This window comes from Parambassis ranga, chromosome 19 (genome assembly GCF_900634625.1).
Source record: "Parambassis ranga chromosome 19, fParRan2.1, whole genome shotgun sequence".
NCBI lineage: Eukaryota > Metazoa > Chordata > Actinopteri > Ambassidae > Parambassis > Parambassis ranga.
The window spans coordinates 7,650,814-7,665,548 of record NC_041039.1 but is presented as its reverse complement, the minus strand read 5'-3'; the positions used below and the strand labels follow the sequence as shown (position 1 = coordinate 7,665,548).

Below are 14,735 nucleotides of genomic sequence, written 5' to 3'. Positions count from 1 at the left end.
GAAACCATCACTCTGCGGGTAGAAGAACAGAAAATAACACGTGTATAAAAGAGAACCCACATGTTGTGGGTTGCATTTTCAAGACTATATTTACATGTTTTTAAAGTATTTTTCCACACATACACACATATTTTGCTGTCTGTTGACACCCTGATAATTGTGGCTCCCCTCTGTAAACCCCATTCTGTACCCTAGAAGCAGTAAATTGCTATTTAAATGTTACCATATGGTATATGTTCAATATTATTTCTGTCAGTTGTCCTGACATTGTTATGTTATAAGTTGTTATAACTTGAACTGAGGCAAGTTTGTGGGCCAGATGAACTGATATTTAAAAAGGTTATTTGTAGACGTGCTAGCGGCTATAATTTGTCAAGTCAAATGAGGCATGATCGAAAATCGCTTTTCAGTTGAGCACATCCTCTCAACTTCAATCAAATAGACTTGTTTACTCGTCAGACTATGACTAAAGCTGGAAGAGAAACTTGAGCATCTCCCAAAAGAACAAAACCAGAGTCTTTGTCTAATCCTGCAGTTTATAGGATTTCAGGAGTAACTCTCTGTAATCAGAGAAATTCAGTTTTTCTCTGCAGATATCTAACTTGGGACACTCCTGATGTTAAGCAAGGCAACATCTCCACTCAGCAAAACCAGAGTCTGCAAAGTTAGTGACTGTGACTGTGCGATGATGATGATGAGAAGCATCACAGGCTCTGATGTTTTCAGAACAACTTCATGTTTTGTTTCTAATTTCCTAATTGTTAAGGTTTTCTGGGAGATGTTTAGTAATCCTGTGCAGCTGCGCTTCACACCTAGTTAACAGTCAGAGTTTCATCTCTGTGCTGAGCCTCCTGCCAGATAGGGATATGTGCACGAATTGAGGCTCAGCCCATGACTGCCAAGAAAATGAAATGTGTGAATTAACAAAATGGAGGCTATTACTGAGCTGGTTGGCTTACTGCTCTTCTGCTCGGGAGCGGGAAAGATGCAAACAGTTTTAGGGAGGCTACTAGAGTATGTCTCAGCGGATCCATAACATTAACATGGACTGTGGAGTTTTATAAGATGCTGCACTTTATCTTCCCCATGCTACATTGTGACTCCACAATGATGAAGGCTTGGAGAAATCCAGGCTTAACTGGCAGGCAGGTTAATCTCCAAATTAAGGGTGAGCCTAAAGGTCTCTGTCTAATAATTCTGTAGTATCTTAATTTCTAAGGTTGCCAATATGTTCCACCTCTTGCAGAGGGATTACTTACACTATAATTTGAGTGTAAGGTAAATCACAGTAATATATCTGTCCTGTTCCTTTCTGGAAGTAGATTAGTCTACCTGCTTGGCCACCTCCTGATAAATGGAGACCGAATGAGAGATGTTTTACCTACAGCACATCCATCTTGTGTTACAATTTCTCTGCTATGCCAGAGGTTCATATTGGCAGCAGCTGCCTGCACAGATATAAAATCAAGCTCCAAATTACCTTGGCAGGGATAATCCCACAAAATGATAGCTACAGCGATGGAAATAACATTTGTACAAACTCCTTGTGATCCAGGCCAGAGCCTAAGTGTTTCTCATTGCTGCCAAAAAGCTTTAAAAATGTAAACAGCCCCTGCAGGTGTGTCTGACACTTCAGCTGGACATTTCAGGGCCGTCTGGTAAACGGAACTCGATGTTGACCTTTGAACTCCAGCCAGACGTGCAGCCAAGCGGCACGTGCATGTTAAGACACCACCTCTTGTTTGGGTGAAATGAGCCCTGGGGCAGCTGCTGTTGGCACTTAGAATCACCGCGCTAACCACGTGTTCAGTTATATTAGTACAGATACAGACAAAAGAAATTGAAGTTGACACGAAAGACAGCAAAAAGGAAGGCAGCTGGGTGAAATTATCCTGAACAATCTCAGTGGTTTGTAGGTCATTCATAAATGTGTTGCAGAGTAGCACGTTGAAAGGTTTCACAGTTGCTCATTTAAAAGGAGTAGCCAAAGGTAATTGGAAAATGAACATATCTCTCTCTGGTGCTGTACATTGTGGAGGTCCCCACAGATCTGTGCTGAGGCCTATTAGAGTGAGTGACATCTGGAAGAACTGATACTGCAGACACACACACACACACACAACCACTAATACTGGGTTTTTCTGCTAACCTAAGGGATTTCATGGCAACTCATAAAAGAATCCATGACCCTGTGGTTGAGTATATATATTTCAAGAACCATGTGTGCATAGTAAAAGCAGATAACCATATTATAATAACAGCGCATTGGCTTTTATTTTTATTTTCAGTTTTGTTTCTGTTAATTGATGCAACAGGCAAGAAAAGCATTCAAATATCTGAAAAATATCAAAATTGAGTATTAGGGTTTGGCAGTAAAGATAATGACTTGTACTGCAGGGTCTTAAAGGTAGGGTAGGGGATTTTGAAAACTCAGTGAGAGTCAGCCAGGTTTTGAAAGTAAACACACGCCCCTTTCTCTCAGAGCTCACCCTGAAGCCACGCCTCCCAACCAGTCTGTGACTTCGGCCATCATGCACGTACCTCTCTGGTGCGCGCAGAGCAGGGGCGCCTCGTAGGGGCGCCTCGTAGGATTGGCTGTTTTTAGCATTTTATAGCTTCCACAGATGATTCATATTCTTCGTTTTAAAGCGAAACTGCCGAACTAGTTGGTTGCTATCGGATTGTAAAGAGAGGTTACACTATTTTAACAAAAAGTGCATCAGAATGAAATCTCCTACCCTACCTTTAAAAATAGAAACGGTATCAGTTTCAACACCTTCAGCAAAAAAATGCATATATAAACATAATTTATTGAATGCCTTGTGTGGTTGAATTTTCAGTTTTATTTCAGTAGTATTATATGTTTTACTTTTGGAGACATTTGACAACATGTGACCTGGTCCCTAAGAAGAACATGACTTCTGCAGTTTGACAGTATTTAGGGAGAATTGAGAGGCGGTAAATCAAGTACCTGTGCATCTGTGCCACAAGCTCACCATCAGAGCGGGTTTCCAGCAACACAGGTAATGTTGTCCACAATGTGCCCCGTTTAAGATGCTGTTTTTTTCTGGTTAAAAATCATGACATGTGTGTGTCTGTGTGTTTTCATTTAGGCTGGTTGATTTGCAATAATTGTTATAATATGGATGTTGACTGGGCCTACTTTTTTTGCTGCAGTTTACCAAACAAATGTTTTTACATCTGGATTTATTGAGCTTAAAATAATAAATGATATGCAGGATATGAAAATTGATACCAAAGCATTTAAATTTAGAATCTTTTTATCAAAAAGTATAGACAAAATTTGGATACGGCCCAACTCTAGTGTGTATAGCTGTCTCTCACCTGATGCAAAAAAGGATAGACTCCAGCCTCAGTGTCCCTCTGCAGGATAAGAGCGTAGCTAATTGATGGATAATGGACAGGGTACGCATCAGATCACTTAAACACAAGCCTTTAACCTTATATAAAACAAATGCATTTTATATTATAAATAAGAATATTTGCATAATTGCAACACACCATTTTCTCTGCATAAGTGATATTATCTTCCCACACCCCTGCCCCATAAATCAAAGTACTCGCTGCAGAAGGTGGGGTCGCTTTGCCAGAATCCATCTATATGGCAAAAATGGCTGGGGAAATATAAGCCAGTTTAGTTCCCCATGCATCATTAATGCAAGCAGTGACCCCCAACTTGGCAGTGGTGCACAGCAACTGCATGTTGCCAGATTTACAGTCTTATTCAGCATCTCAAAGTCCCAGCATGATGTCCAGATCACAATCTTCCATGTGAAAACATGCATTTGTTGTCATGTGTGACTTGTTTCATATTGTGCATGAAAAATGTCTTTTTTTCCCTGCATGATTCCTTTAAAAAATACAATTTCAACAGTTTGAAAAAATGTATTGGCCATAACATTGTTTTAAAAACATCTATGTAAGTCAATCACTTGATAATGCTGATGAATGTCTGTTAGCGTGGTAGCTTAATCACTAGAACCTCATCAATCACAATGACAAATGGCCTTAGGCCGCTACTTCATGCAGACAACATCTTCTGGAGTGGTTGCTCCTCCACAGCCACATAAATCCTCTCCGGTGATCCACAGCTCTCATCAGGAATACATAACATAACTTCATTGGACGATCCATACATCACTGGGTGCCCTGCACGCACCATTATTCTCAAAGTCTAACTCCCACACTTGAGCACAGCCAGAAAGCAGCCATGCAGATCACTCAGTCTAAAACTGGAAACTGCTGTCTGTTAGGTGCAAGCTCACAAAAACAGCAGTCTGTCTGTGAAAATGTATGCAACAAAGGGTTACTGCTGACAGGCGTGATGCTGAAGATGGCATCTTTCAGAACTGACGTGTTTTGATGGGGTGCAGGCTTTTAAATAGACACACAGAACAAAACGGATTGTTTATGTTGATTCAAAAAAATCATCTTATAAAGCAGATCTAGTGTATCCGTCATAGTTGGCCTGGAATGTGCAGGCTTCCCTTAAACATTTACCTAAATGACAATCATTACCAATTCTAGTGAACATCCAAGACCAGCTTTGGTTTTGGTTTAACTAAATTATTTATTGATTAGCTTGTGTGACCTGATACAAATGCCAACAAAAGTCCAGATCAAAGGTTCAGTTTTTGCTTGTATTTTATGCTGCACTTTTTCTTTCAGCCAATATTTACTTAGATATATATATGAAAAGATTGTGGTTTAGGTTTGACAGATTTAAAGTTTTTCCTCCAAAAAACAAACATCTTACATTTTTTTGAACCCTTATTGTATAATTAATTAGATTAAATCTCACCAAATCCCAACAGCAACACTGCAATTAAGGGACTGTATGTACAATTTATGTATGCTTGTTGCAAGAAGAAAAGTGTAATATGATTTATATAAAGTTAGGAATTTTCGTTGAACATTCGTGGCTGAAGTGTTTTTTCGACTGTTTGCTGTTTACCTTGATGACATGCTGGAAGTGGACCACCTGTCACCTGCTGGGCCTTTTCAGTTCATTGTGGTTTATATACCTGTCCCCATATATATAAAACATAGCTGCAAATACTGTGCAGAATATCTTCATATTTGGTTTATTGCTCCTGTTCTAAGTATACATGCAAGTATACCACTAACAGCTCTAGTATTAGTGAAAATGTTCAGTAAATATTGATATCAGAGGGAAAAAAGAAGAATACAGGATTGAAACTGAGAATCTTTCTCTAATCTCCAGCACAGACATAAGTTTAGTCACTGAAGACACAGCAAAGACGAGACATCACAGGTTAGCTGTGGATTAAGCAGGACCACAGCAGTGTGTCTCTACATAGCGGTCTCTGTTTGCTGTGGAAATGCATGTCACAGTAGCTTGGTTTGCACTGGGTGGCTACAGCAGACGAACCTGGGTCATCAGAAGAAGAAAAAACATGTAGGTTGAGGGGACATACGGATAGTCTGTGTGTGCCTTGTGCCCCAGAGGAGCCCTGCAGAACAGCCCCTGATGCATACTTGACACTAAGGATCCTGCAGCGGTGACAGAAATAAAAAGACCCTTAAAAGAGAGGTCAAATGCTTCATTTAAGAAACACAGAGAACAGCTTCAGGCTCTCAGGCTGAAAAGGGACAAGAAAAAAGGTGTTAGAGTTATCAGAGCAGGGCCAGACTGTGTGAGTCACTGGGAAAATGAAGGAACAGAATTTCTACCGGACTGGTCAGAGGTATTGGAGGATGAGACACAGAGGCTCTGATACCCCATCTGGTGCAAAATGTCCCAGATGAGCCTGTGTTCTCACCAAAGAAAAGAAATGTGGGGCAAAAGGAAGTTGGCAGCAAGTCTATGCAGCGCAGTGTTTATTATCTCCTCTGATTTCCAGTTTGTTTTTGATAAATCGTTAAGCTGCTGGGACCTGGACAGAATGTGAATCTAGATTTATGGAAGACAATAGAAGACGGCTTTCTCTTTATTAAAACTAATTCTGTATTAAAACTGTGTGAATAAACAAGAGCGTCAGAGTGTTAAATCCATGTGACATTAAATGCATAGTGGCATAGTGATTCACATGAAAGTCTTCAAATGTCTCGGCTAATAAAAGCTGCTCCACCGCACAAATTGCTCTGTGCATGTTTTACAAAGAAAAAAAAACTTGTTTCATCTTCTGAGCTCACAACTAATCCAGTGTGTAGTCCTGCATTTGTCCAAACAGGGGGGTGGGGGGGTACATTTTATCACTGTCAGTGTTTTAATTGCTTTAAATCCATGAATCTGAAAAGGGCACAGTTCTGTGCATGTTTGCTGCCAAATTCCTTCCAGTTTTCACGATGTGGTGACCTTAAAGGGACCACTTAAATTGAATTCGCATAGATTTCCCTCTGCTATTTCAATTGAATTCCCTTCCCTTGAGAATTGTCCCAGAACGATTTCAATAACAAAAAGGCATTCCCTCTTTGTGTGGGTTGCAATAATTAAGAGACTACAGCTGGTCTAGAAGCATTATCACAGGACAACACAGCAGTGTTGGAAAATTCATCTTTAAAGTTGCTTTTCTTGCATAAACATCACCAGACGTGATCGTAGCTCTGTGCCTTTAAAGTTTTTATAAATTAATACATCATCAACCCAATACAAAGAGCAAAGTTAACACTACATCTTAATCAAGACCAATCAGCCAGAAGTATTAGTGCTCAACTCATGTTGGACAGAGTCATTCATCAAAGTGCTCCAGTCACTCCAGAGAAATTTGTGGTGGGGGAGATGCAGTGAGCTCAAACAAAACAGAGTACCTAGAGGTCACGCGCACTACACCCAGTCGCAGCATTTAAATCATCCTAATCATCCATCCTACTTGCTGTATAATAATACACTACAGTAAGGAAGAGAATCCCCTCCGTATTTACAGCTCCTACATCTCAGCTTCCCACACAGACTCTGTCAACTCTCATACACACCGTGACATAACACACACACACAGTGTCTAGCCACACCATTTAAACAGCAAGTGCTCATTAGAGCTGCAAGTGCTCATTATTATAATTATTGGTTGTTTTTGAATAATTAATTGTTAGGGTAGTCTGAAATGTCTAAAATAAAAAGTGTCCATCACAAATTCCTACCGGTCTAGAAGAAAGAAAGAAAAAAAACGTAATATTGAATCTGCAAATCAGAGAGTAGAAACAAATCTTCATGCATGAAAAGCTATTTTTGTGCTGAATAGTTTCTTCAGCAGATCAATAAACTCATCACTGCTGCATACTGTTTCATTTACCTGCTTTTTCTTTCAGTTTCACATATCATTCAGATGTCATTATAGTTCTAAGAACTACAGTACTGTATCCCAAAAGCAGGACCTTGTCAGTAGGCCAAGTATTATTCCCATTTCCACAGCCTGTTATTTATTTAAAGGGCTGTTGTGCCTTTAATGTGCCTCTCGGTTCTATGTGAAAGGCATGAACATGGTACCGGGCCCCAGGGCCCATCTCTGATTGCCCATTGCTGGCATGTCTTTTGGAAGCGCACACTGAAACGCTGTAAATTGCAAGCTCTGCTATTGTAAAGCTATCAGTAGCAGGGCAAGGCTATCCCTTTAATGTCAGGTTTTAACATGGAGGTTACACCAGCCAGACTAAGAGGAAAATACGAAATTTTATTTTAGGCGAAGGTGTCATCAAGTCCAATCACTGATTAAAAATAACAGACAACAAACGGCTGGATAAAAGAGAAGTACGCATTATTTACACCTAAACAGTCTTGGCTAATAAATTCTAGTGTTATTCAGTTTATGTCACCATTTGGGTGTCCTCCTCGCACAGTAAAAAGAAATAACAGCCAGGATGCATTAGTCAGCACAATGCATCCTGGTACATGGTGCATGTTTCGCCAAGCTCTTACAAGACTCCATCCACACAGCAGATATATACAGTATGTTGTGGAGATGGATTTAAATGCAGCAGTGTCTTGTTGGAAATCTTTATACCTGTAAAGTTGGGGATTTATTAGCAAGTGTTTTGCTAATATACAGTATTTTGGAGAGATACCAATAGGATCTGCAGGTGCAACTTCAGATCAAACTGTGTTTATCTTTTCAGTTTTTCTAGTCATCTTTCCTCGCAGAAGCTTTTGTTGCGTTTGGTGTCCAGGTAGGACAAAGAGAAGAGAGGACCACTTTGCCCCTCCTGAGGCTTCCCCTGTTCTCATTGGCCAGCAGGAAATCCTTTTGTTTTGGCTCTCATGGTTGAAAGCCCCGCATCTCATGAATGGACGCCAGATATTCATGTAGCGCAGAAAAAGATCAGAGATACAAAATGCCTTGTTTTAGGTGAAATAAATAAATACTCTCCACGGTCAGACACACGCTGTCTGCAGGCAGCAGCTCTTTTTTATCACTTTATACCGAGGGAAACACGAGTCAACTCTTGATATAGTGACCCATTCATTCTCTATGGGCAGCGGGCGCCTCTCTGCTGAAAGGAGCCCGTTATATTGGTGATCTCTCCGGTTGTAGCTATACAGAGCGCGCACACACAGTCAGATCAGCCAAAACTTTTCCATTTCTGCACCCACAAGGATGAAGAAAAAAAACCCGAAGAGTGCACGAACTTCACCGAAGACATACACGCACATGGATAGAAGCGCACGATGCTAAAGAGCAGAAATAGGAAATACGAATCTTACCATGAGTTTCTTTCTGGGAGCCGGCAGCGATTACACGACCAGCCGGATTACACAATTTACCGGCTCGTATATGTTTCCATTCCGGTCACGGGATTAATGACATTTGTAAATCCGTTTTCTCCGGTGGCGCCTACATGAGAACAAGTTATAGAGTCTGCGATGTATGTGTGACAGTCAGTCTCTCTCTTCTGCTCCTCTCTCGATATGAACGGTGGGAGTCAGTCTTTCTCTCTTTCTCTCTCTCTCTCCCCCTCTCTCTCTCTAGTGGTAAGGGTGAGGGGTGAGAGGGTGCAAAAGGGAGGGAGGGGGGGTTAGTTCGCCTCGGAGTAGCAATAATAAGGTCTACATATAAACAGGAAGCGTAACTTTGCTACGATATAATCAGAATAAACAATGTGTTTTTCTCAGGCTTTTGGATGTCAATTCATAACTTTAAGCCAGACGTGGTGAAGGCAAATTGATTTTTTTTTTCCAGTAGTGCACTGTAGGTGGATCTGAAGATTACATTAAAGACAAGTTCAAGCATTGCAGCTGATGCCACAAAGCCTAGCTGGTTCATTTCCAGATGGATTCCTGCCACAAATGTCCAATAAAAAATATACAGCCACCTACCAACCCAATAAAAAGAGGTTATTGAGAAAAGGATATATTTGTGAGATGTTTTTAAAGATGTATGGTCCTCTTAGGAATCAATGAAGTGCCTCACAATGCCACAGGCACAAGAGATTGATTAACTTGATTAACATCATGGATGGATTGTGTATAAATATGGATGAAACCTTCCTAATGTCACTAATAGGTTTTCTGAAGGGTGGTTTAGAAGCTCAGTATGGTAGCTCCCTCCCATCATATCAGAGCCTGACTTGGTGTTACTCCTTTCTCATCCAAAAATGTGCATCAGTTTAAGCTTCAATAACATTTGCAAGTATAAATTATATTGGGGAAAAAATGGCTGTACAGTTGTCAAGTGGCCAATTCCAATGGCAGAAGGCTCTAGCTTGTTTGACATTAGACTAAAAACCCACACATACATCTGTATTTTTGTCTTTCTAACTGTGTTGTTGTCATGGGGAGTTATTGACACTCATTTTGTCATGTTTTCAGTGTGTGTGTGTGTGTGTGTGTGTGTGTGTGTAACTTTTGTGAGAGAGCCTAAACATTGATAAATTGAGTTTGAAGTGAAAAATGTTTTTTAAATCAGCTGTAAATTCAGATTCAGAAAACTTTATTTGTCTCTGAGGTGCAATTTAAAGCACAAGTTGTTGTGATGTATAAGAGTGCATAGTCCTTATTATAAAAGGCAGTAATTCACATTCGTGTGCAAGCATTTGTGTTTATTTACTAGTGATGATGATATTTGCATGACATCCAGAAGGGACATGCATCTGGACCTGAAATGTGGGAGATGATTCATAACACAAATCAAAGCTTGACCGTGCAACTTTTGGAATTTTTGTGTCTCAAACAAACTAAATGGCTTATAAGACCAGCAACGTAATGATGATGAGGACGATGGTGATGAAGTGGTCGTGTAATGGCTGGTTGTCCATTAAGTAGTCATCTAGAGCATGTGAGTCACACTGCCCTGTGTCTGGAGTCTCAGCAGCAGCCCGTCTTAGCCTCTGTAGAAAGGACTGAGTTGAGTTTGATTTGTGTGTTTTATCAAGTACACTATAAAACAAAATATGTTTTTTGGGGTTTATTTGGACCAGGACCTGCAGTGATGCAGCTTGTGACATTCAGTTTCTTATTTCATCACACACGTCAGTGTTGCCTTCTCAAAAATAGCTTACCAGAGATGAAAGTGCTACAGTAATATTTGGCATTAGTGTGAGGTCTAAAACACAGACCTATTCACTTCTGCAAGACAAAGATTCTCAGACAGTCTTTTTTACTTGCAAGGAGAGACGTGCACCACCTGTGCCACTGACATTCTCCAACTTCTCTTTCCCTGTGAGCAGTATTTATTAAGCACAAATAATAAATCATTATTACATGGGCAGGAGTTATTAAAAAAGTTACATGGGTATTGATATTTTTAATGAAGAGTCCTTACATCATGGGAGTACATGTGCCTCACTCCCTTCTGTGGCCTTGGCTGGCATATGAGTGATAAAGAGTGGAATGTGCAAAGACCAGAATATGCACAGAGCAAAATATGATACAATGTACCTACATAGCCCCAACAAGTAGAGCGATAAAATGATTACTTCCCATATAGGCACTGTGCTTTACTGTAACTTTCAAATCAAATTGATTGTGTGCCGCAGTTTTCTGTGACACTGCTCCATTTTTAAGCATCTAAACTTGATCAAAGAAGCACAAAATACTCTATGAAGTTACCTCTGGTTGTCCTCAAAATCAAAGGTAAAGGAAATCAAATTGCTTTTATTTTGTAGCTGAGTCAAGAATGTATGCATGCAAGCAGCATCATTCCAGGATTTGTTTTAGTCACACCAGATTTGAGATGAGGAAGCAACTTCCATCCTAATTTAAATAAAAGAGTCTCCGAGCACCCCCCACAATTCCTCTGTTAAGGAGCGTTTTATGAACAGCAATCTGTATTTTTTTGTGAAAATGGGGTTATAGTCTGCTTAATAGGAAGAGTTTAAAACGCTGTAAAGAACCTGGCAGGGCAGTCAAACGAGATTAGAGGTAATGGCTCTTGCATGTGTCTGTTGCTGAGAGAGGGGTGGAAAAGATGTCTGATAAAATCATGTTGGAGATTTGTAACACTGACCTCGTCCTTGAATGATTCACTGTTTCCACTGAATATGTGTTTCCATTTTTTTTTAGTCATGAAAAGGAGATGGACTGTCTCTTCTGTTTGGTCCTCTGTGTAAAATAGTGTTTGTTGCCAAGTCTGGTTTTGAGTCCCAGGAGCTCGGGCAGCTGCTGCCATGCGGTTCTCTCCCCAGCCTGAGTATTACTCATCTCTTTCATGGCATGTTGTGTGTGTGTGTGTCAAGGCCAAGGAATGATTACAGCCTGACCCTAATGATATTTGTACCAGCTATTCAGCACCAAGGACTAAACACACATCATGGAAGGTAGTTTCCAAGATGGTTTTATTTATGTCATGATGTTTAATTTCTTTGGCTTTATTCTGATTTCATTTACACCACCTTAACCATAGCAAAGCATCCTGACCAGGAAAAGAGGTTGATACTTCCAGGTGCCTTCCAATTGAAATATCAAAGAAAAGGTAGCTTTTTGACCCAAATCTCTTACTCACTTATAATTTCTAATGGCTAAATTTACATAACCTGAACCTTGCAGTGATTATGTATTTTGGAGTGTTGTGTTGGGCTACCATGTATATTTTGCATATTTTCATGGGATGGCAGCAGACCCCTTTACTCTTATTTCATTGATTCAACAGCCATTACATTACAGTGAACTTAATGGTACTTTTTTAGTCAGGTTTAATGTGTACTAAGATCATGTAAATAATAGAAAACTCCCTATGGCACAGCACAGAGCAGGCTGAATTATCACCATCAGTTCAGAGGAAGAGAAAACATTATTGCAGGTGTTAATCTGGTGTAATCTCTCTAAAATTCAACAAACCTGATAGCCCAGGGAATATTGCTGCCTCAGCACTTTGATCGAACTGCCAAACGCCATCATCTTTGCTGTACCTCTCAGAGGACCAGGAGTTGAATGGAAAGATTGAATATTTCTGTTGCGATACAGCAGCATGTTGAACGGGAGTTCAATGATTCCTTCAAGGAAAAGAATTTTCTCCTTGAAATGCTCACTTGATTTATGACGGGCTGATTATGCTTGTAGTTGTTTCTCTTTTATTTCTTTTCTTGAGGAGGTCCTCTCTCTGGAGAGAGCCCAAATCTGCACTGCCAGAGGATGCCATACATCAGTTTACAAGCATGGTCAACAATTATTTTTTCCATAACAGTACACACCATTTCCAGAAACACAAATTAATTACATGTATGCAACCAGGAACAGCCAGGTACAGCTTGACTGTGAATAATACCATGCTAAGCTACAGTATCTTGTGTGCTATTGCCATATGCATTTTATTGCTTGCCATGCTATTTTTGTTATCTTCAACCCTACCACTAACAACATTTATTTAGTTTAAGGCTACAAAATCACAGATTATTTATTTGGAATTACACAATAACACATATAGTTGGTAAGTTTTTTAAATGAAGCCAAAAACAAGTAAGTTTGAGGTGTTAATTGTTTTCTGCTTTCAGGTTGAGCTAATGTCTAATGGTAGGTGTTGCACCTGTAGGTGTTGAATTAGGGATAAGTTTAAAGTTTCAGACATCAAAATCAGAAATTTGAGGTTAAAAAGGCAATAAACATGCTCACAATAAAAGCATGTGCCACAGGCCACTCATTCATTTCTCTGTGTGACTTGTGTTGAAGTTTAGTGAATAGAAACAGTGTGCATCTTATGCTTGAGCATGCTCTATTTCAGTACTTGAATAGTCTGTTTTGCTGAAAGCTTCAAAACATCTGAATTTCAAAGATTTAGGTAGTATAAAGGATGAAATGTCAAATTCTTTTTTCCCTTGAATTCATCTTTTAAGAAAGACTCCTTTATAATAGTCCTAAGCTGTTTTTATTCGATTTTTCCTCTTCAATTCAGTTCTAATAGCACTGACGTGTACCTTAATCACAAAATGTACTAAACATGCTGGATGCTGTGAAACAAACATCATATCAGTTTGAGACGATGAGTCATTTTAATGCGTCTGAAAGGAATTCCAATAGCAAACATGAACTAAATGATAACTGGTGGTAAATTGAACTTTTGGTGGGGATTTATTGATGAATGAAATTTAAATGACAAGGTCATATATATATATAAACTGTTGTGAAGGAGTAATCATAACAGAAACCTGTCAGTCAAATTATTTTCAGCTATCGGCGCAGCATGTTTTCTTTATGTGTGTTTGATAGGCAACAGCAACCCTATGCTGTCAGATCAGTCGCCACAAACACAGCCGGAGGAGTATATGTTTGTGATTTTATGTTTGAAGTGAGGGGGGGACTGCACAGAAGTGTCAGAAGTTATGCTGATGTGAATTTTTTTGCTGAATTTTTGTGCGCCAAAGCGCAGATTCACACGTTATTTGTCATTCAGCTCACTTCAAATCATGTGCTCAGTGTTTCAGGTGCACCACAGGGGATCACATTTTCCCTGCTACATATGTAACAGTTTGATAGCATATCCAGTTTTGATATCCTCACATTTGTATAGCTCTATCCTACTGGTGGAATTCATGCTGAGGATGCGGAGCCTCAAACACACGTTTTCATCTCATCAGTTTCATTAGAGAACTAAATTAGGAGTAAATGAGAAATGTTTTCAAAGGCTCAGCAGTGTCAGAGCTGCATGGCCATTTCCGCCAATCAATATCAATTTCCATGCAAATAAGTGTGATTAAAGCTGATTAGACCAGCATGAGGCCTCATTGATGTTCTGGTCACAGATCAAACAGAGATAATTATAATAATGCAAAAGATTTCCCTTTGTATTGCATGATATAATTCAAGTAATGCATTGCAGCAGCATGATGGATTAATTTGCCTCCAAGTTTGACCATGGAGAAATTAAGAAGGTTCTGATGGGTTAACATGCTGCAGGATGTCTCTCTGAACCAGCACATACAGAGATGCCCCAGCAGAGTGGCTAACAGCGGCTGTTTCATTAAACACCAGTGCCCACATGAGGAACCTAAATTGGATTTTTTTTAGCTCTGCAATCACACAAGCCTTCCAAAGAGCAGAAGGTCATAAAGTCTGTGACTTTGTCAAGGAAAAATGTAATGTGGAGATAAGTTCCATAAAACAGTACTGTGTGCACAGTGAGCCAGTATATCAAATAAAGTGATCACAGGTGCACAGCATTGTGCATAGCACTGTGTAAAATTATCCTTTTAAAAGGATGTAAACCATTCAATAAATATAGCTTATATTAAAGTGCACTTCTTCTCCGTATTCGCTATTTTAAGCCATGTGCCTAAACACATTAAAACTTAAGTCAGCAGGAAGACAGACACTTTACATTCATGGAGAC

General features: G+C 39.7%; 1 protein-coding gene across 1 annotated transcript in view; it reads right to left on the bottom strand.

The window, feature by feature from the left end:
• chst15 (carbohydrate sulfotransferase 15) overlaps positions 1-8,934 on the bottom strand; it is a 29,408-nt gene extending 20,474 nt beyond the window's left edge. The window contains exon 1 of the mRNA XM_028432232.1: positions 8,681-8,934. The gene's annotated coding sequence lies outside the window, so the exon portion shown is untranslated. The remainder of the gene's footprint in view (positions 1-8,680) is intronic.
• Between the last annotated feature and the right edge of the window lie 5,801 nt (positions 8,935-14,735).